This window comes from Anas acuta, chromosome 23 (genome assembly GCF_963932015.1).
Source record: "Anas acuta chromosome 23, bAnaAcu1.1, whole genome shotgun sequence".
NCBI lineage: Eukaryota > Metazoa > Chordata > Aves > Anseriformes > Anatidae > Anas > Anas acuta.
In genome coordinates this window covers 1,722,309-1,744,157 of record NC_089001.1, presented here as the reverse complement: position 1 = coordinate 1,744,157, position 21,849 = coordinate 1,722,309, and the positions used below count along the sequence as shown (strand labels likewise).

General features: G+C 48.5%; 1 long non-coding RNA gene across 2 annotated transcripts in view; it reads right to left on the bottom strand.

Moving 5' to 3' along the window:
* LOC137843808 (uncharacterized) overlaps positions 1-20,593 on the bottom strand; it is a 28,732-nt gene extending 8,139 nt beyond the window's left edge. Inside the window, exons 1-2 of one of the 2 annotated variants that reach the window (XR_011089703.1) lie at positions 20,423-20,593; positions 5,497-6,438 (exon numbers count right to left, since the gene is read on the bottom strand). This is a non-coding gene — a long non-coding RNA (uncharacterized lncRNA). Of the gene's footprint in view, positions 1-5,496; positions 6,439-20,422 lie in introns of those variants that run through there. The other variant, XR_011089704.1, reaches the window with a different exon arrangement.
* Between the last annotated feature and the right edge of the window lie 1,256 nt (positions 20,594-21,849).

Below are 21,849 nucleotides of genomic sequence, written 5' to 3'. Positions count from 1 at the left end.
CTGTCTGCTGTGCAGCTCATCCAACAGTTCTCAGAACGTTAATATCCAGTTTTCAAGCCCAAACAAAAATTTCCCTTACTTACCAGAATGGTGCCAGGAAGAAAACTAGAACAATAGCACCAGCTAGAAGGGGAGCTTAGTCTTGGACTGAAAACCAGCAACAGCCAGTTGGTATGTGAGAGTGACTTGGGTGCCCTGAGAGGTTTGCCCAGGCCGAGCGAGCACTGCACAAATAATGCCATGCTCAGTAATGTCCATCCCTGAGAAAGCAAGACCACTCTGAAAGCAAGCTGCATCTCTGCTCCCTCTTGCTAACTACCTAAGCAGCTATTCAGTGCACATGAAACAGTAGATAACTCTTTATCTGACAGGTAATTAGCTGTAGAAAAAAAAAATCAAATTAAAAACAGAGACCATATTAATAACAATGCACAAGCACAAATTTGTCTGGAGATGCACAATGAATTACTTCAATTTACAAAAAAAAACTGTTTTCTCTGCGAATGGGAGAGAATACATCTTCATTTTAGCTCTCATTTGTGTGTCAGGCTTTTAGCAGCAGCCGGGCAGGAAGGCGAGGTCGCAGCCAGCCCCTGCCCCTCCCACCTCATCCACTTTTGCCAGAAATCCCCATACCTGCAGTGAGATCCCAACTGCTGGGCTACGTGTGCCTCAGTAATGCACACAGCTAGTGCTATCTGGTGAGCCTGGAACACAGGCTGAATTAATTAATGGTCTAATACAGGGTCTAGGAGTCACAGACATGCCCCAAAACACCTCTAAGAACAAAGACTCAATTTCACTCAATTTCTGTTGCCAGTCAATGAGGAATGGGTATAACCATCTCTGAAAAATCCCAGAAGAAAATTAAGTAATTTAGATCCCAAATGACAAAATCTAGAACGAGGACTCCACTTGAAGAAGTGAGACAGGACAGTTTCAGGCACTTTGACACGGCGCATGCAGGGATGAGGAGACCCTGATGGCTAGGGGATGGGAAGGGAGCTGGGGGCAGGGGGTGCTTGGCCCCTTCCACACCACCCACCCGCAGCTGAGCCTCAGGGACAAGTTCCAACCATGGGCAGGCACCCACACAGCTGAAGCTGGCATGCTGCTGCTCTGTTTTCTTGGAGCTGGATTACGGAAAAGGGCACAGTGCATCAACAAATAAGCACGCACAGAGCCCTGGGATGGAGGAATTAGAGCTAAAGGCCCAGGGTAGGATTTTGCTGGGGCAAGCAACTCCTCCTCACTAGGGTGGCAGAAACAAGGCAGGAGCTTAGGTGATCACTGCAATTTCCTTCAAGGCTCATTGCTTTTCAGTTTAATATTTAATGTCGAATTTCAATTACATGACCAGTAATATTCACTTAATTAAAAGTACCATCCTAGCCTGGCGGGCTACAGCTGGAAGAAAGGAGGCTAAAAGGAAGGATTGGGCATCACTCCCACGAGACAAGGCCTGCCTGCATCCCGAGGCACAGCATCCCGAGGCACAGCATCCCTCCTCTGCCACTTTCCTGGCCTCCCTTCCAGGCAGCAGGGACAGCACTGTGTCAGTTGTGAGCCCTGGTGTGGGTGATGCAATCTGAGGAGGTGGACGTGGTTTTGGGTTTGGTCACACAGGCCAAAGCAGCACTTCTGATGACTTGAGCTCTCCTCCAGCAGCCAGGGGAGCAGACTGAGCTGTCCTGGGGCACACAAACCGCAGCCTGAAAGCAATTTCTGACTTGGCTTGTGCTGTTTGCAAAGCGTTTTTTTTTTTTTTTTCCTTCTCTTCCCACATCAAACAAGTGCAAAAAAAGAAAACAGGAGAGGCCAAAAAAAGAAACCTCCCACAAAACCAAAGGAGATCTAGAAAGCCCAAACAGCTGCCCCATGGCAACAGCAGAGCCCCAGGGAAGGCTGCAGGAGGCCAAGCACAGGGGCAGGAGTTGGTGGCACAAGACAACCTTTAATGTCTTCTCGCCCCGGGGCGTGTGGTTAGCAGGCAGCACCCCGCCCCCTCCAGCTTTTGATTGCTTAAGCATCTCTTTGCAAAGTGTTTATATCTTTTGCATGAATGTTTAATCAGATACCACAGCACTCTTCACAGCAGCTTTCCCCTGGGAAGCAGCCAGAGTCGAAGCGACAGCTTCTTCCTGAATTGTTTGGAAGGTTTCTCTGAAAGGGAGACCGCGATCTGCCCTCGCACCCAGCCAAACCCCAGCAGTCCTGTGGGGCTGGGGGGCTCGGGGCAGCCACCACTGCATTTTGGCCCCTGTTTGCTCTAAGCCCACAGCTCCAGCTGCAACCTGTCCCAGGCTGGATGCTGCCCCGCCAGGCAATGCTGGAAAATGAGGCAACAGATGTCCCATCCCTGAGCAGGACGGAGGTGTTAATTAACACCCCACAGGGCAGGGCTGAGACATCCATCCTAATGAAGCTGTGTAAGGTCCGGAGGCGGAGGAGTGCGGCTTCCCTTCCAGCTCGCCTCCACACGCAGCTCTCATCTGCCCCTCTTTGCCCCGAGGCCTTCCTGGCTTATGGTAAAAGCCATTACTTTAGGATTAGGCTTCAGTTTGATTCCCATCAAAGGCTCTGGTCACTGCGTATTTGCTTAACACTAGACCTTTCAGGTGCCATCAAATTTAACAAGGCTTGACAGGTTCGGGATTAACCACAAAAGCCAGACAAATCCATACTTTCATAGGAGGCCCCAGTGGATGCAACAGGACAGGCAGGATTAGGAGAAGAAAAAAAGAAAGAAGAGAACAGAGAGACACTGAAACTGGCTGCTTCTGCTTGCAGCAGGAGGTGGTGGCCATGGCCCTGCACGCTCCCCTCCTCACGATGGCCCCCACGAGTCCCTGCCTGGGGCTCCCTGGGGGGCGAGGACAGGCACCTCCAGACCCTCGCTGTTTTTTTTAAACAAAGCTCTTATTTTATGCAACATTATTCTGTTTTAGTCAAACATAAGCTCAGAACAAGTCTGTCTGATTGAATTGCATGTGTACTATTTAGCAGACTAGGCTAGATTATCAGATAGTGCCTTCAGGCTTAAAATTATTCACATAATCTATGGGAAAATGTAATGGAAGATATCCATTCTTCAGTTTTGCTTTCACAAGCTTAGACGAGGATTTCTTGATGGCAAGGAGATAAGGAACTGGTTAACTATTCCATAAGGATGAAGGCTTTTTAGTGCCTTTATAAACTAGATGCCATCTAAAATGTGCTTCATTATTAAATGAACATTTCTCAATATTTTCTGGAAAGTTTTCAAATCTACAGTTCTTCTCTTAACTTTTTGTTTCACATGTGTTCATTGGACTATCAAAATGGAAAATGTGAGTTTCATCTGGAAACTGTTGAAAATGGACATACAGTTATGAAACTTAAAAAAAAAATTAAATGAAAAATGCAATGAAACCAACCATACTGCAAATAGCTTTCACTTTGACAGACTGAAAGAAACATCAGCCCAGCAGATCCTGAATTAGACTTAGAGTCCTAAAAATAAATAAAATCAATAAAATCTTACAGTGTTCCACCTGCACCAGTGGCGATCACCGCTGCCAGCAGCAGTGCTGTCAGCCTCACTTAGGGCTTCGGAGGAGACCGTCAGCCCACTACGAGCCACGAGCTCCGAGCACCGCGCATGTTCGTGCAGTCCTGAGAGGCTCTTTTCCAGCTCTGCCCTGAATTAAACAAACACAGCGCTCCTCCAGCTGAGCTGGGACTAATGATGCAGTACATTAGTGAGGCTTTGCCAGTTTTACCATGTATCTAGATTATTCATGCAAATCCCCCAAATGCTTTTGCAGCATAAGCAAGGGTCCCATTGCCGCAGAGAAGCCTGTTCTTGGTTACTTGGCAGCTCTTCCCGTGCCTGGTGCTTTTTGTATTGTAAGAAATCCCCTGTGGGGTAAAGCAAAAACTCAGCTGTCTTTCATTATTTGCAACTGGCTGCTCACATTTTTGGCTCCGGTGGCAGCTGCTGTTTTTCAGCTCCGCAGAGCTGCTCGCGTTCCCCTCCATCACTTCGTGCCTTACTTCCAAGCAGCAGCTCCTCACACTGCTCGGGCAGGCACTAGATCGCCCAGCACCCATTGCAAGCCCACCCCAACCCTGCTCCCACCACAAATCCTGGGGCCTTACATACCCAGGAAAACCTCGCAGCACGGTAGGTCCAGCTTCTGGTGACACCGATAAAGCACAAACCCCACCACTTGCCCTTTGCTCCTGGCACAAGTCACCCAAAATCCAGCCCCTGGTGGTTTTCCTTTCACTCCCAGCCTCTCTACAGGCACAGGAGCTCAGCTGAGCTCACCTGCGGCCAAAACCCTCCTGTGTTCACACCCCAATACCCCCAGGGATTTTGGGGTGCTATGAGAGGAGTCAAGGTGCAGCCAGGGAAGAGGGAGCTGGTTGTGGAGGGGCTTCCCACAGCCAGCAGGACCCAGAGGGGCAGCCGATGGAAATGAGTGGGTTTATTTATACTTGTAAACAAGGGTGTCCATTCTGAGAGCAAATTGGAGCAACAGCCAGTAACTGATAGTAATTTCCAGTAATTAAATACTAATTAATTGATTTAGAGAGAGATGCACTTGCTTTATATATGGCATTTTTATTAAGTAACTAAGGTTTACTAAGTAATTTCCAAGGCATATTTATTAGCATTGCTTAAATCTCAGTAAACAAGTTATTTTTGTTTTCATTGTGGGAATAATTAAGAATTACTGTGTATTTTATGCAAGAGAATTTCCATCCTGGGCTGCTCTTCACGAGCATCTCTCCCTCCCTCTACCCTGTGCTGAAACCCACGGGGCAGCCCCCCCAGTGCCAATCCATAGGGATGTTACCCAGTTTCTCCTGCCCTTAGGAGAGCACGGTGCTCACAGTCCTCTTGCCCTGCAGCCAGGCAGCACCTCCAGACACTGCTTGGTTCCTGACCCATGCAGATTCTCCACCCCACTCCCCAGGCTCATCCTCATGGGGGTGGCACAGCACAGTGCGTACCACCACTCTCAGAGGTCCCTGACATCCTTTATTTCCCACTTTCCTCCCAGAGAACGACAGCTCTCAGTCAGCACTGACAGCACAGCGTAAGGACCTCTCACGCTGCTTTCCCACGGACCACACGCCACGGTCCTGCCCCAAGCACTGGCAGAGGCACTGCTGGTGGAGCAGCCGCCCCCCGCGTCCCTCTGCACCACCCATCACCTCCCCAGTGCGCAAAGAAAATCTGAAGGAATTTTTTTTTTGGTCTCACGATTAAAAAATTGGCTCTGCAATGCTTTATGCATGCATCTGTTATGCTAAAATAACCATCCTTCCTAACCATGCCCACCTGCTGTCTTTTTCAATTTTAAGTATTTCTAAGTAGCAATCAAATCAGTATAATTTGTTCTTTATCTCAGAAAAACCATTGTGAAAGAAAAATGTGACCATTATGTTACATCAGGGAAAAATACAAGCCCTTTATTTTCAGCCTTCTCTATATTCTATCAGATCTCACAGTCGTCATTATGCCAGTTGTATTTAATATTGCTCAAATGAACAGAGCTTTCTTTAATCACCACAACCTCCCTCTCTTCCCTTAACCCACCCCTCCCCAAGGTTAAGACTTTTTTTTTTTTTTTTAATTCAAATACATAAATACTCCTATTACGAATATGTTAAGGGTTTCCAGGAGACAGCTCTGTGGATTTGTTTCAGGAGCTCGCTATCAGTAGCATTAACATCAGTTGCTATTGTGTGAGGATCAAGTCGCTGGATCCTAGAAGAAGTAGGATGCACCAGACGTAACCACCACCCACCGGCTGTTCTAGAGAGATCAAAATAAAGCTGGGCAAATATTGACTTTATAATCAATTTCAAGATTAGGACTGACTGCTGAAATGCACCAAGCTTGATGTAAAAACATTCAATTCCATAACTTTCAATAAAGTCTGCAAATTAGAGGTCAACGATAAATTATTATTTATAGACTTGGTGCAAACATAAGGACTGCGAGTCCATTATAGCTTAGATTAATGCTTTTACATAAATGCTGTTTGCAATGCAAGCATCAGGGCAGGCTTTAGGAAGACATTTCTTTGATTTAACTAATGGGGCAGTGGAACCTTTCATCCATAAAAGAACTACTCACACATGGAACAGAGTAGATAATTTTCAACAATCCAATTTTTTTTCATGTTTTTCAGCCCAACGGATAACCCCGTGCTTATTTAGATTTCTTTCAGTTTATTGATTATTCAAACATCTTCCACTTCCTCAGCATCTCTGCAGATTGACTGTAAGTACGCTGATCTCCAGGAGCGCTGCTTTTTGGCAAGAGCCCAGCGATGCTGCGCTGAAGCTGAGCCCCTGATTCCCTCCCTTGCTCGGCAGGAGCCCTCCCAGACCAGGCGACAGGTCTGACACGTGTGGGCACGATGCAGCTGGAGCCAGCGTCTGGAGAGCAGACAGCAAGATGGGAAAAATCTGTCCTGCCCTCTGTGCGATCCGTGTGTACCAGGCTGTTTCACCTCCTGGACTTACAGCCCCTGTGCCTCAGGTTAACCATAACTCTTCTTTTCTGCCCCAAACTCCCCCCTTGCAGACCTGACAGAGCTGGTGGCAGCCCAGATCTTGGCAGAGCTGGGGGACAACTCAATTCCCAAGGCTCCTTCCAGTCGGCACCCCTACCAGCAATAGACAGACACTGACGCAGAGCTGGGGGTTTCAGTACCTCAGCCCATTAAATCCCCTACACGTGGAGGCTCGATCCTCGCTCCATGCTCCCCTCCCACTGCAGACCCATCTGCGATGGTGCTGGCACAGCACATCCCATTCCCCCCTCAGGCAAACGCAGGCTTGTTCACACTGACCGGGGCTGCTGTGCAAGGACACAATCATCCCTCAAGCCCTCTCAGATCCATACAGAATAAGCAAAGATTTGCTCAGCCAGCTAACCAGTTCAGTGTCTTCCCTTTGGAAGAGGTAAGAAAAGGGGGAGTGCAATTAGATACGCTGTCTACCAAGGCAATTCCAGCTGATTTGCTATTTTTGCTCTTTTAAATGTTAAGTAGCTTTGAGAGAAGCTGCAATAGCTGTGGAAAGAGTTACTGCAGCTTTCCTGTAAAGGTTACCAGACTTTTCTTGCCCACAGCGTGGGCAGCCTGCTGGGGTGGTGGCCGCTTCTCGGAGGGGGTCTGATCGGCCCCATCCCAGCAGACCTGTCCTGGTGAAGGGCTGTGGGGCCTCGTTTCCATCAGTACAGACACAACGCCTTTACAGCATCCCAGCACAGGGGTCTCCAAGGAACTGGATCTTGGAGAAACTTCTCCTCCAGCCTAAAGACCTCAGAGCAGCATCAGTAAGGATGTGTTCTTGCCAGGCGGGAGTACAGCCCCTCCAAGCCAGAAACAAAGCAGTCACTACCCAAGCTGCCTCAGAGAACAACTGCACCCCTTATCTGCATATCCACCACACTAAAAATACATTACCGTCCTTCCCTTCCCTTCTCTCCCCAGGGCCGATTCTAAAAATAAAAGCTGTTTTCTGGAAAATCCCCCATTATAAAAAGCTCCTCTCTCTCAGGAACACAATGTTATCGCCCTTTAAGTGAGCTGTGAGCACATCTTCAATAGATGAGAAGAATGGCACACAAGGTTCAGATCATTAAACAGTAATCCAGGGCTGGGGGGTCAAGCATTTCTATTTAACAATGTGCTCCAGTTGCCAGCTCTTTAGTCCACTGAGAGATCAGTGCAAACTCCACTTCTGAAGGCAGAGATGTTTTGCTGGTAGTCCTGCTTCCCTCCACAGCACGCACGCCAGCCCTGCAACATACTGTGCCCCTCTGAGCAGCTGCTGGAGAAAAACTCCACTATTTTCCTTTGCTCAAGTTTCGAAAAACATTACCTTTGGCTTTGGCTGTGGAGGGGTGCATTTCGGCTTGCTCCAGCTCTGCTTGGTTTGGAGTCAAAAGAGACGTGGAGAGCAACCGCTCATCCCAAAGCCTGACATTTTGGCCCACCCAAAGCAGAGAGATGCTTTCTGCAGCACAAAACACCCGTGTCTGAGCCCAGACTCACTTCAGGAAACATCACCTCAGTCCAGAGGTTTCCAAATCTGAACTCAGACCTTGTTTGTCTCTGAGGCTGCCGAAGCAGACAACTTTGGCATTTTGTCCCTGCAATTGCCATGCACAACACCGCTGCTGGCTGAAATCAGGGGGGTATTTCTGCATGACAGCAGGAGGGCTGCGACCCCCCCAGCACACAGCAGCGAGCACGTGAGCAGCAACGAGAGGACAGAGATCATGTTTTATTCAGTTCCTTGCTAATTCCTTCCCTAATCTTCCTTCCAAGCGTGAGGTGCTTTTTACAAAGTAAATGGCAGCTTGATTCATACATTGGTGTTTATATATTACAGACATCTATCCTGAGAGTGGCAGAAGGCCTAGACCTCTGCTGAGGCTAGCAGCTCCTGGCCTCACCCCTTTCCCACACAACGCCGTTCAAGGCCACAGAAATGACCAGCAGGTAGCCCAGAACAAGCCTTCCCCCCTCCTCCTTTTATTTTTTCCCCTTCAAACTCAGCTGCAGCAGAGCACTGCTCCCCGAGCAGACCCCTGGGAGCGGCAGTGAACGCAGCCGAGCCCCTGCCGCCAGCAAACGCAGCCGCTGCCATATGGAAGCGAGCTGCTGATCCACTGTGCCTGGTGCTGCGCCATTGGCAGCGCCTGCTGCCCAGTGCTGCTCACATCTCCCTGCCAGTTCTGCAGCTTCGTACAGCAAAATGAAAACCCTGAACTCCCCAGCCCCTCCAGTAGCACTTTGTGCCTGGACGATGCTGGTGCAGGGCATCAGGAGGGCCAATTCAATGTCCTCGGTATCACAGACCCTCTATGGCTCAAAGCAAACCACTTAATTCCTCTGCACCTCTGCTCAGCACAGCAAGGGGAATAACGTTCCTAATTGTTTTTTTTAAACTGAAGCTTTTGGACAGGACAGTCCTAGCGATCCATGTGCACACAGCAGCGTAGCTCTGACCAAATGTTGGTCCCGGTAAGGTTGCCTGAACACTAACCATGTCTGAGGCCTCTTTCAATGCATAGGGCTGTGAAATCGTGGATCAGGAAGTTTCCCAGATACGTTTGTAGCATCAGCTGCCGGGTGACTCAGCACGCAGCCCAAATTCAGCAGGCTAACCTTTGTCACGGACAGAGGGGCTGCTTCTCTCTGCTCTGCCTGCCGCCGCTAATCCCACCAAGCCAGGCTGGTTCTTCGTGGCGCGGAAGAGAAATTAAGCCTGTGTTAGCTGTGACTAACGCCCCATGTCAGGGAGCTGCACAGCAATCCGCTGGCTGCTTTGGCTTCCTATCCCAACACGTCTTTCGCACATGTTCTCACATCCAGCTCAGCTACACTTAGCAGATTCTAGTTTCCATAAATAAAAATTAAACAAACACTTAACGAGCGTCATGCATATTAATACCCTCCAGGTGAAGGTTAGCATGAGCTGTGATTGTAGCAAATCCGCATTTGATTAGATTGACTTGAAAACAGGGGAGATAAACAACTCACAAAAGCCTAAAAATTATAGTAATTTATTCTTTTGACCTCTGCAAGTTTCCAGATTTATGCAACTTCAGCCTCCTTCATACAACAGGATTTTTTCCTACTCAGTGTGCTTCAAAGAAGCAGGTGCTGGCATATTAAAAGTGACTATTCCCCTCGCCTCTCGAATTGCTAACCACATGTACAGTATGGCATCTGTATAACAAGTTGGCGCTTTTGACTCAGCCGTCTAATAAAAAGCTCCTCGTGAAAGCGAGAGACTCGTTACCAGTTCCTCCTCTGAGTCCCGGGCGAGAATCCGAAGCTGTTGGATGAGCAGGAGGTGTCAGGGACGGGAGTACCTGGAATCTGACACTAGAGCTGCCTTCTTAACAAATTAGCTGGGTTTATTTTTAACTGGCAGCTGAAGGCTGCCGCAGCACTGCTGGGGAGCACGCTCAGCGCCGTGCGATGGAGCTGGCTTGGGAAGTCGCAGCAGGAGAGCCCCAGCTCTCGCTCTGGATGAGCCCCTAATTTAAAATAATGTGAATGCTGCAATTATCTGCAGGGCTGACAAGGCGGCAGCCTCGGGATGGACCGCAGGGAAGCGTGGGCAGATCGGCACATGCACCGGGAAAGCTGCAGCAGCTGCGATCTGCATTTGCTGCCTGAAACTCGGGCATTTGGCTGCTGCTGGGTCCTGGGCGCACACCGGGGTGCTCAGCCAGTGCCTCACAACCATGGTCTGAAGGGGTCTGCAAGGTAAATAGGGGGGAGGTTCGGCCTGCCTGCCCGCAGGCTGGGCATTTGCGTCCAAACCAATGGTCTAAGCCGACTTTTTTAATTAACAGAGAAACGCCCATGTTGTATTTTAGATGCCTACATTGAAACAAGATGATTTGCACCCTGAAAACATCCCTTTCTCCTCACTCCCACGGTAATGTCATCTGGCCAGCACGTTCAGATGTAGGTCTGTATTTCGTGCACCTCTAACCCCTTGGCCCAAAGAGCTTCCATCCCCACAAGGCACACACGATGCTGGCTGCAGAAGCACAGTCACAGGAAGGATCATGTCCTCATCTGTTCCAGGTTATCATTATTATTTTTAAATGAGCTGCAGAATTCGTGAGGCTGAAACAGTGGTTGGTAGGGAGCCTTGCTTTCAGGGACCAAGACCTCTTTAGAGTTTAGGTAAAGCCTGCCCATTCGGTATTCCCAGTGTTAATTCATTCTGCCCTCCCCCCTGAAAAGGGGACAGTCTCTAACAAGTGCACACTTTTTGGACACCTTCCTATAACCCGGCCTGCCCGTTTAGGGCAGCTCAGCCCAACTGCACACCTGGAGTGGTGCAGATGTTTCACGAGACTTCTCTCTCTATGGACAAAGAGCCCTCAGGGTGTTACCGGAGTCTTTATCCAGCACAGCAGTCATTAATTCTAATATTCCTGCTCAGTCCCGAGCCAAAAGGACTTTCCCTCCATGGATCAATAGTCAACAGCTGGTTAATAAATACTAATAAAGGCAACCTGGAAGCATCTAACCTGCAGCTTGAAGTTCTCCATGGGGTCCCTACTCTGCTGCTCAGCAAAAGGTGCAATCACTGTAGGAACACCGGTAACATTTTCAAATAGATGGGCAATTATTTTTCATTCATTTCCTGTTTATGGTGACAATGTTAATCACAGCGGTCTCTGGGAGAAGGATGCTAATGAAGATGTGATGCGGGCAGCGCAGTCCTAAGCAAATTCCACAGCCATTTCTCAATTCATTAGCATCCTGTCATTCTGAGGGGCAGCTGCAGAGACCCGTGTTCCCACCTTTCACCAAAACATGACAGGATAATAAAGCAACGCTATTTTCAGTCCTGGGGAAAAGCTGAAAGCACTCCTTAAGCTCAGTGGTTGTTACAACAAGTCCCTAAAACAGAAAACAAAACACCAGAACAAAACCCAGGCACCCAAACGAGCATCAACAAAACCAGAACTGTGAAACAAACCCAAGCGGCTCAGCCTGGACAGCTGCACGAGTCCTGCCCCAGCTGGAGGGCAGGGAAGGGTTTTCCCCATTCCCAAGCCAGATGGGAGAACTGATCTCGTTCCCCTCTATTTTACACTCTTACTTGTACAGAAGAGGCCTCGCAGGCCCACACCCCGGTGCAAAGCTCAGCTATAGCTGCGGTGATGAACAAGCAATTGCACAGAACAAGCCTGCAAAATCTGCGTGGGTGTCCAAGCAAAGGACAAATCCTGGAGGCTGACATCTGGGACAGCTCATGGCAGCAGCTGATGCCCTTGCACCATCAAAAACTCTTTATTCATCAGGAAAGACACAGAAAAGAGAACAGGCAGCAATTCATAACAGGAGAACCTTCAACCTGCCAAGGGGATCTATCCTGCATGGCATTTCAGTATTTTCTATTAGCTACCTTACATAGCTAGCTACAAAGAAAATATGATCAAATGTCTTTTTTAAAAAAAAAATAATAAAAAAAATTAGTGCCTGATAAAATATTCCATGTCTCAGGAACTTTCTGAGGGATCAGAAACACCATTTTTACTTTATTTAAAAGGAAAAAAACAAACACACCCTATAATAAAAACTAATACCAATGCTTCCATTTTTGTATTTTATAAAAACTAAGTATTTTAATACAGTTGACACCTCAGCCACATAGGTTACATGCGTTAACAGTTCTCTGAGGACACTGGTCGCTCTCCCTTGACCATGCAGAAGGGAATGCTTCCTGCTGTAGGTGTTCCCCATCATGCCTGATGAATGCCACCTTTTAAATACAGCAGGTTTACTCCAGCAGCTTGACATAATAAACATGCCCATTTCAATGCTGAATTCAGAGCTGGCAATAGCAACGTATTTTCAGAAAAGATGGAGCATTTCATAACCAGCTTTTAGGTTAGAAAATACAGTCCTCCAAATGATTTTAGAGCCTGCAGAGTTAATGTGATAATAGATACTAGCTTTTTTTTTTTTTTTTTTTGACTTAATAGCAAGCATCCTGCTTTGCTGTGTTCAGATTTCTATACTATTTAGATCATCATATCTAAACTCAACTTCTATATCCCGATCGGTTGCCATATGTTACCAGCAAATAGTCAGATGAGCCTTGGAAACTCATAAAAGTATTTGCTAAATCTATGGGGATGCATTTTTTTGCTGATTTCCATTCTCTTGACAGTGGTTTCATCTTCCAGCCAGGGAATAACAACAGGGCAATACGAGTGATCACAGGCTACAAAGCTGCAGATAGCAAACAGCTGGCACAGTTTGTAAAATATACACGATCCACCCGCAAAATTGTTTGTCTGGTGGATACCTATAAAACAAGAAAATAAATGCATTTACAGATATTTGAAAGGAGTAATCTGATTTCCTGTTTGGGGCTCATTTTCACCTAGCTCTACTGACCCTTTGCAGGTAGAAGGAATGAGTCATTTCTCAATAGCTGCAACAGAACAAAGGTGCACATATCCTTCCAATGGATTTTTTTTTTTTGAGACTTTCAGAGGCTGCCACAATCAGGAAGATAACAAACATAAGGCCCTTAGAAAGCAGATCAAGCCTGCTAGGGTAATGACACGGGTCAGTATGAACCCATATGTACACCAAGTAGAGTGTTCTCGATAGGAAAATAAATCTTGGTTTTTGAACAGAGAACGACATGCCCACATTTAAAAAGTGTCACCTGCTTTGTGCAAGATGCTCACAAGCTTTAGATTTTGCAGATGCTGGTGCAACAGGGTAGATCGGAGGTCCCTAGCCACAGCATCTTCTAGTTTCCAAAATAAATCATGTTGTTTCTTTCCCTGTTAACGGGTTGAAAAGCTTCCAGCAAAATGTGGTCAGTTTTAAGGGCTCCCTAGCAAAAGGGCAGGCTCAGTGGCAGAGCAAGACAGGAAAGTGCCGGCACTGCCCAGACAGCACTGTGCATCTCTCCCAGAGATCTCACACTTCTATTATTAAATTTCACTCCCTCTCTCTTGGATACAGCCTCGTTTCACTTTCAGCCTCAGCTGCAACACAATATAATTTGAGCTGTGAAAATGCAGTCAGCACATCTAGCTGCTGTTGCCTGAACCATCCATGATTTTGTCAGCTCTCCATGGTTGACAGAGTTTCCTGATGTTAAATAGGTTTTGCAGATGAGTGGGGGCAAGCTACTAGGATAAGAAATCATAAAAGGGAGAGGAAGACAGAGCAAGATGCAGAGTGAGCAAGAAAGCGAGCAGAAAAGGAGTGCGTTCTGTAAGCCAGAGCATCGTGAATACATGGCAGTGCAGAGACCTGCATGGAGATGCCATCCCCGTACATCAGTGCATAATCTCCCAACACCCAGAGTGATCCAACAAGGATGGATGCAGGAGGAGAACGTTTCCTGAAGTGGTTGCCCTCGCTGTTACAAGAAAAATGCTTTTCCTCTCCTTTCAGGGGGCCTGGCCAGTCCCACTGCAGGTGCAGGGAGACCTTTTCCTGTGCAAGGTGGTCCTTCCAAGCCCCAAAGCAAGGCAGCGATGCAGCTGAGAACTGCAGCTGGAGCCTTTGGTAGCCCCCGCTGGGTTTGGGAAGGGGTCTGCTGGCATGGGACGGGCAGCATGAAGCAGGGGCTGCTGTGCCCACAGGGACGGGCTCACAGCATCAAGGGTGCTGCACAGCTGCTTCCAAGCTTGCTTCACATCAGGGCACATCTAATGTTTGAGAGCAGTGTGTGCTGTTCCAGTAATGCTATATGCAGCCTAGCAAATCACAGCAGCTTTCCAATCTTTATTTTTTTTCCCTATTCAGCCTATGAGGGGGAAAAATATACCAACTGTATTTGATAAGACTTACTTCCCCTAGAGAGGACTGTGGGGAAAAGTATTCTAATGAAGGAACAAACACAACTCCCATTCCTTGTTTATCTTCATATTTTAAGCAAGGGTTGAGGAAAATGGAGTAATATTTGGCTGAATTCCCTCTGTCTGTCAGAAACCAACACTTCATAAATATTTAATTGTGCCTATCTATCACCTGCTGGAGTCAGGGAATCATCACTAGCTTATTCAGCGAGCTCAGTAATAAGCATGTGGTAAAGTTTAGCCTTTCTTGATATTACTGCCCCAAGGATCCAAATTGCTCTCAAGAAGCTGGGAATACTGGGGATTTAGGATGTGGGCAGAAATTCAGTTTCAGCAAGTAAAATAAAACAGACCTGTTCTGCTTTCCTTCAGCACTTCAGGTAGCAATGATCGGATCCTTAAGTGACCAAAACACTTTGCACTAATGCACAGATGTTGCTTTTTTCTTTGTCCCCAGAGTTTTTGGGTGCTTCTGTGTTTTCATCTAGTCACCCCATCACCCTGTCTGTTTCACACATGAGGAAACCAAGTCATGGGAAGGGAAGACTCCCAGCTGCAGCGTTTCCATGGCAGCCATAAAGTTAACTCAGAGAAGTCTAGATGGATGTTATGACCTAGGGAGAAATAGTTTTTCTGACCTCTGAGAGACAGGCAGGAGTTTGGAAAGGGGCTGAGGTCGCCCAGATCTCCCTGCCTGCCGTCTCAGTTTCTCTAGAGAATTGCCTTCATGCTTTAGTGCACCAAAGGGAGACTTCACAAGGTGACCAGTCCGTTCTCCTCAAATATTATCTGGTTGGCTATGCGGTTTGATATACCTCTGTTCCACCAGCTGTTTTACAGCCTACCTCATTAAAATGCCAGCAGGGAATATGAAGAAACTAATTTTTCCTTTAAGCCCTTCATTCCTAATATAAAGCTGGTGAGGATGAAACCTCTCTCCATTTACATCTCTGAAAATTGAGCTGCTGCTTTCACCTGGGCCAAGGCACCACGCAGCAAGTTGTTTGCCTTTCTTCCTCCTGTCTCTGGAGACCTCACCCCGGAGGTCCTCCCGAGCAGATATCACTAAAGCAAGGCCCTCTCACCCACCTGCACCTCCACAAAGTGCAGGGAGGCCACAGCACCCATCGCTGTGCTCCGTGCACCAGGCTGCTTCCTGACTGCTCATGCAGAGGGGACGAAAGAAAGGATGGTCTCAGCACACGCTCTCCTGCTCTGATGCATGCTCCTCCTTAACACTAAAAAAAAAAAAATTAAAAAAAAAATCTCACTGCCCCCATCCTCCTCCTGCTAAGCAAAGCTGTACAATGGCTCGGGTTGTTTTTGATGTACTTTAAAAGACCATACACTTACATTTAATTAAAAGTATCTACATAGGAATGAAATTAATTAATTCTCCTTCTACCCAAGAGCCCTCTCATTGTGTTCACTTAAATGAGGTTTTTAAATGTTGTCTCTGCCATATCTGGACTAGCTCTCTCCAGACAACACTTGGGCCATTATTTGAGCTCATGCTATGCCACCCAGGCTCTCTTAAAAGAAAACAAAGTGTGTATGGCCATCCCACGGTCTGCTCTGGAGGATACTGAGCACAAAGCTTAGAACACAAATGAATCGAGTTTGGGAGATCTGAGATGCACAAAGAGGATCTGCTCAGCCCACCCGCAGCCCTTGTAGCCTGGGATGCTGACAGCCTCCGCTCACCACACGCAGCCCGAAATGCTTGACCCGCTGTCGGCACAAACAAGAGGACGCCACGCGTTTGAAGCTTTGTGGGGTCAGAAGGCTGCAGCAAGCGGGCGTGCTGAGGATGAAGACCTGAAGTGCAAGGAGAGAGCTGCAAAAGGCTTCAAAGCCCGGCGCGAAGCCCTGCAGGGGAAGTGCTGCAGCCCAGACAGGGCTGTGGTGTCCCGCGGGAGAGATCAGGATCGGTGCGAGGAGCCCTGCAGGGGTGCTGAGGAGGCATCCAGCTGCCAACCATCGCCTTCACCCCAGCCCCAGCCGCTAAATGCGATGCAAATCGGTAACTCAACAGCCTGGAAAACACCCGCTCTTCAAACTGCCATTTTTCTGCGATGCCTGTCCATTTCTCCACGCAGGTCAATCGCAAAGACTTTCAACAGTGACAGCTGACAGGAGAACTTAGCATTTAACCCTCCGAAATGAAAGGAAAGGAACAAAGCAGAAGAACAGGCTCTCCACATTTGGACAGGGAGGATGCAGAGAGGTGACCTAAAACAGCGCTACAGGAACGGACCCGGCTATTACACACGAGGGGTAACACACCGCTTCTTCAAGCCCTTGCTCTTCTTTGTGTCCAACTTTTCACCTGGCAGAGGAAATGTATTCCTTCTAATTTAATTTCAGGTCGAGACCAGGGCACGCTGCACTCCTGAGCGAGCACTGCTTCCCGTGGACACCAAAGTGGGAAGAAAGTTATCTGTGTTACTGCCAGCAGCGAGGCAGGGGTTAGCCCCCAGCAGGAGCAGTCCCAGGGCTTGCCTTACTATTTGTGGCACCCAGCCCGGGGCAGTTTTCCCAGCGGGGCACTGCAGATGGAGAAAGTGAAGGCAGCAGAGGGGAAACCCCCCCAGCACCACAGCAGCTCAGAGCCACCCCAAGGCAGAGCTGCTGGCGAGCTGCAGAGCCCACAGAAGACCAGAGCCAGGCGTGGAGTGCTTTGCCTTGGGTTCAGTAATAAAAGCACAAGTCCATGGGTTACCAGGGGATCAGGAGAAAGGAAGAAATACCCCACAAATGGCACACCAGAACCACCTCCAGCTCGTCTGCCTTCAGGCAGCAGCACTGAGCCACCTGCATAAGCTGCGCTATGATTTACACCGCGCCTGGAGCCATGTAAAACTGATGTCCTGATGTCTCTCTGCTCTGACTTGGGTGTTTAGGAACCACAGAAGATGGGATGAATAGGGAGTGCGTTATGGTGTGACCTGCTCCTGCAAAGCCTTGCAGGGAAAGGGTCGTGGATGCCATCAAGTCCCACCTCTCTTCGACACAACAGCCTTCCCCTTTCGCCTCACCGACTGCTTCATTTATTTCTCTTTTCTTCAAGCTGCCAATCTTCCCATTGATACGTGAGCTCCAGGCTCCTGCAGCCAAAGATTAATTGATGGGGGAACAAGAGATTTCTCCTCCCAAACAATGAGCTTCTCAGGCAGTTTCAACGGTACACCAATTAGGCTATTTACATTTTCAGTTAAATGTAAGTCACCTGGAGATTCCCTGAGGCTCATAAAGGTGATCAGAGTAATCTTCAAGATCTGTGCCAAAAGCAGGGAGCCAAACTTTGTTGGCTGAAAGGAAGGGGACTACTCATGCCACTGGGTTGTGACCCGGAGAAACCGTGCACCTGGGTGGCACCCGAGGCAGTGCAGGCAGCCACAACGCCCTGATGGGACAATACCGCTACTTGCGCACTGGTTGGGTTATATCACAAAGCAAGAAAACACATCTGTAACAGTTACCTGCTCAGAAAACATCCCATGCTGCCTGGGTTGTACCCACATCCTGTCCTCTCCCCCTCCTTTCATCTCCCACAGCACCCGGCCGGGCTGTGTGCCTTGCAGAAGATGCCCCCCACTCGGACCTGTGCCCACGGGCGGGTGCCTGCGGCACTGCTGAGACCTTGCTGGGGAGCCCCACTCCTCCTTGCAAACAATCGCACGGCTCCCCCAGGCTGCTCCCATTTTAAAACAACACATTTGCATCACGCTTCCAGAGGCAGTTTATATTTCACCTGAGTTTCCGATGATAAATCCTTATCAAGAACGCCCATGGCAAGTCTATGGTGACTTTGTTCATTCTTATTAGCTCTGCGCAGATTAGCTCTTCACAGCGCTTAGCCAGTTTATACAGATTTCTGATAAATGTTTTGACAGATTTTCCTGACTTTGGGAAAAAAAAAATATGGGGGGAGGGAGAATCTTTGCCTTTCCACACTTCAGATACTGTTAATACATGAAATATTCATTGCCTTTCTACAGTGCACGGTCTACAAACCAGTAAACACTTCTACATCCCCAATTCATAATTGTTCCTTCCAAGTCCCTATGCTTGTAGCAGCCTCTGGGTCTTGCTTCATCCCCCGAGCTGCCGACCCACAGGGCAAGTCCTCTGTAGGTTGTTTCTCCATGCACTCTTCTTGGAGTTCCTTTGCACTGCAAGAACCAGAGGCTATTGGGGGAATCCTAAAAACAGATCTTGGATGTCTAGGGAACACTTTTCTCCTTCAAATTTACATCTCTGCAGCACCTGTAGTAAATTCTGTAGACCCCTGTTACCTTTAGTGCTGTCTCTCCCCCGTAATACTGATCTTTTATTCAGCTGAATTCTAAGTGAAAGCTTTTTACATAGTGAAGATGACAATGAGAGCACTGGGTATTTCACCTTGGAGTCAGATATTGGGACTTTCAAAGCTCTGAACTTTTTTTTTTTTTTTTTGGAAACCCAGAATCCTTGCCTGCCACCCACAGGCTCATACTGGACAAGACCCCCACTCCAGACAGGCTGGAGGAAGCCGTGGCTGTACTGATAGCGATGTGGGCTTTTGAGTTAAAGCTTCTCTGATATCCTAATCTTTCACTGCGAAAAACATGGTTATGCAAATAGAGGAGTGTCACAGCCTGACCCGGGCCATGGATTGCAATCTTCCTGTCCTCTCCCGATACTGTGGCTGAGGATGGAAATTTCCAACATCCCCTTCATGCAACCATTTACTTTCTGCCAGATTTATCTTCCTGCTATTAGCCTTCAGAGCTCTGATTTGTTTGCCTGTCATTTGGACAAATGTTGACGGGCAGAAACAAGCAGGGCTTTTTTTTTTCTACCCCTCCCTTCCCCCCCCTCCAGAATCCAGCTCCAGCAAGAACATCAAGAAAAAAGGATGAACAAGTGACCCATAAAATAAATACAAGGCTTACAGTTTCTGATAAAGATTAAATATTGTAGGAGTCATTTCAAATGACTAGATAAAAGCCAGGGGAAGGAAAAGCCTTAGACCTCGACAGAGTAGGGGAAAAAAAAATAGAAACACATACATACACATACAGAAAAAGATGCCTTTTAAGCTTTATGTGGTGTTTGGTAACCTGAATAAGTTTTGCTCCAAGCAGACCAGCCTCGCAACTGCATCTCAAATATGTCCCTGAGAAATCTTGGGGGAAAAAAATTAAAAAAAAATCAAGAAGCTGAACACTAACATGGTATTATGCTGACCTGGGAGATGTCAGCTTTCTGCCTATTCAGCTGCAGCCTAGAGATAACCCACAGGTCCTCTGAACTCAAGCAGCATCCCCAGAGCCCGCAGACCATGGGGGACTCTGATCCACGCCTGCCATCAGGCTGTTTCGCTCACCTATGCATAAACAAGAAGGCAGTGCTTGGGAGGAGGAAATCCATGTTACAGATCGTCTCTCTGCTCCCGAACCAGCCGAGAGCTCTGCATGAGAGGGGCTGGGACATCCCCAGGCTGCTGGAGGATCGCCCGTACTGCAGTGGATGCTGCTGTGAGGCTGCCACACAGTTTCAGGCAAGCTCTGTTTATGCTAAGGCAAGATGAGAGTGCTTGTCCTGCTTGACCATAGGAGCATGTACAGAACATATGAGACACATTGCTAAAATGTTCTTTTATGTCCAGGTTAGAGAATTCTGGTTTAGAGAGTGTTTTGTCCCACACTTTCTGGAGCAGGCATCCTTGCTCTTCCCAGTCCCCACCTGCAACTCACTTCAGCTACCCATGAGTTTTGACAAGACACCTATAGACAAATAACTGTAATCTGTAAGTGCCACAAACGGGCTGAGTTAGATGGGTGTGAACACATTCATTTCCGTGGCTCTGTGTACTAAACAAGCCTTTCAAACCTCGCAGCCTTTTGACCAACGTGCCCACTACAACGAAGCCGAATGTGAGCGTGCTACTCAGACAACACCCACCACACATAAAACGCAGGTTTCACAGTAAAACCATGGCAATACCCACAGCCCCCGAGGAAGGCACATCCAGATACACCCCAAAGCCCCCCTTACCTGCAGAGCAGTCCCAAACAGCCACACCACCAGCCCAGTACAGAGGGCAATAACACCCACAGCTGGCTGCAGGCACGCAGGCTGCTGCTGAGTTTTCTCAGATGGGGCAGAGAAGTGGCCACAGCTGGGAGCACAGGTGAGGTGGGAGGGCAATGCCCAGCATCCCCAGTATGCTGGGGGCTGCCAGTTACAGCAGTGACACTGGGCTGCTTGGGGTGAGTGGGGATGATGGTGGGGAGCAGAGGAAGAGCCATCAGGGACTGCCAGGGCTGGGCTGGGGGCTCCTGGGGACAGGTGCTGCCTGAGCAGCCTTGGAAGGGTCAGAGCGAGTCTGGGCGCTTGGGAACAAACCCGTGAGGTTTGGTGAAACCATCCCCACCTCCTGCCTTGCCGTGGGCTGCAGGAGGCTTCATGCCAGCGCTGGCAGCATGGCCCAGGCACCGCACGCCTGCTCCAGCCAGCCAAGGGCTGGGGAGCCTGCTCTTGGCATGGGGGAAAGCCTTGCTTGACAGCAGCCTGCTGGCTGTGGTGTGAGCAAAGCAGGTAGTCTCCCAAAGCACCGAGGTGTTTGCTTGGACAATGATGCTGGGAAGTCTCTGCCCTCCGGTTAGCTTCTCTCCCCCTCCCTCTCTCCGAAGGATCAGGTGCAGTCAGGTCTCTCCATCCAAGCAGACAAGCAATTGGGCAAACACAAGGCAGAGAGTTAAAACGGCGGCACAGAGAGAATTGGAGCTGCACTCGGCAGCAAATTAGACATTTAAAAACTGAGGAGAGTGACTGCTGAAGATTAAATGCATTATAGATTTGCTGGAGGAGAGGCGAGTGAAAGAAAAGGTGGATCATTGACACCCCTCAGGCACCAGGCTGAAGATTTGTTTACGTACCAGTGTGTAATCAAGTAGGAATGAATGCAAGACACGGGGCCTTAATTTTTCATTTGCAATCAAGGCCACGTACACCTTTTCTTAGTCACAGAAAAACACTGCCACTCTCCTTGCTCCTTCTTAACGGCAGCATTACCCAGAGCAGGGAAAATCAGCCAGGCGTGGGGGGCCGGTTATGCCCCAGGGCAGCTGCGGGGGCTGCAGCCTGGGTGCGGGGGGGTTGGGATGTGGTTTGAGGTGTTCTCCTGCTTTCTGACACCAAAAAAATCCCAGCTGACACAAAGTCTCACATGTGAAGCGTGGCTCTGCTAGACTTGTTGAAAGGACTCTGGTAAGTGTTGATGCCAGGGTCCGGGCTGGGAGATGTAGAACAGCCTGAAACATGAGAAAGCTGGAGCATGGCATTGGTAAGGGGCACGCTGGAAGAAACAGAAGGAGATTGGACACCAGCTTTTGCTATAATTGTAGGGACGTGCTCTCAGCTCCTGAGGCTGCCTCTGAGATAAGTGGCTGAGCAGCTCCTGTTTCTTATGAATGAGGCAA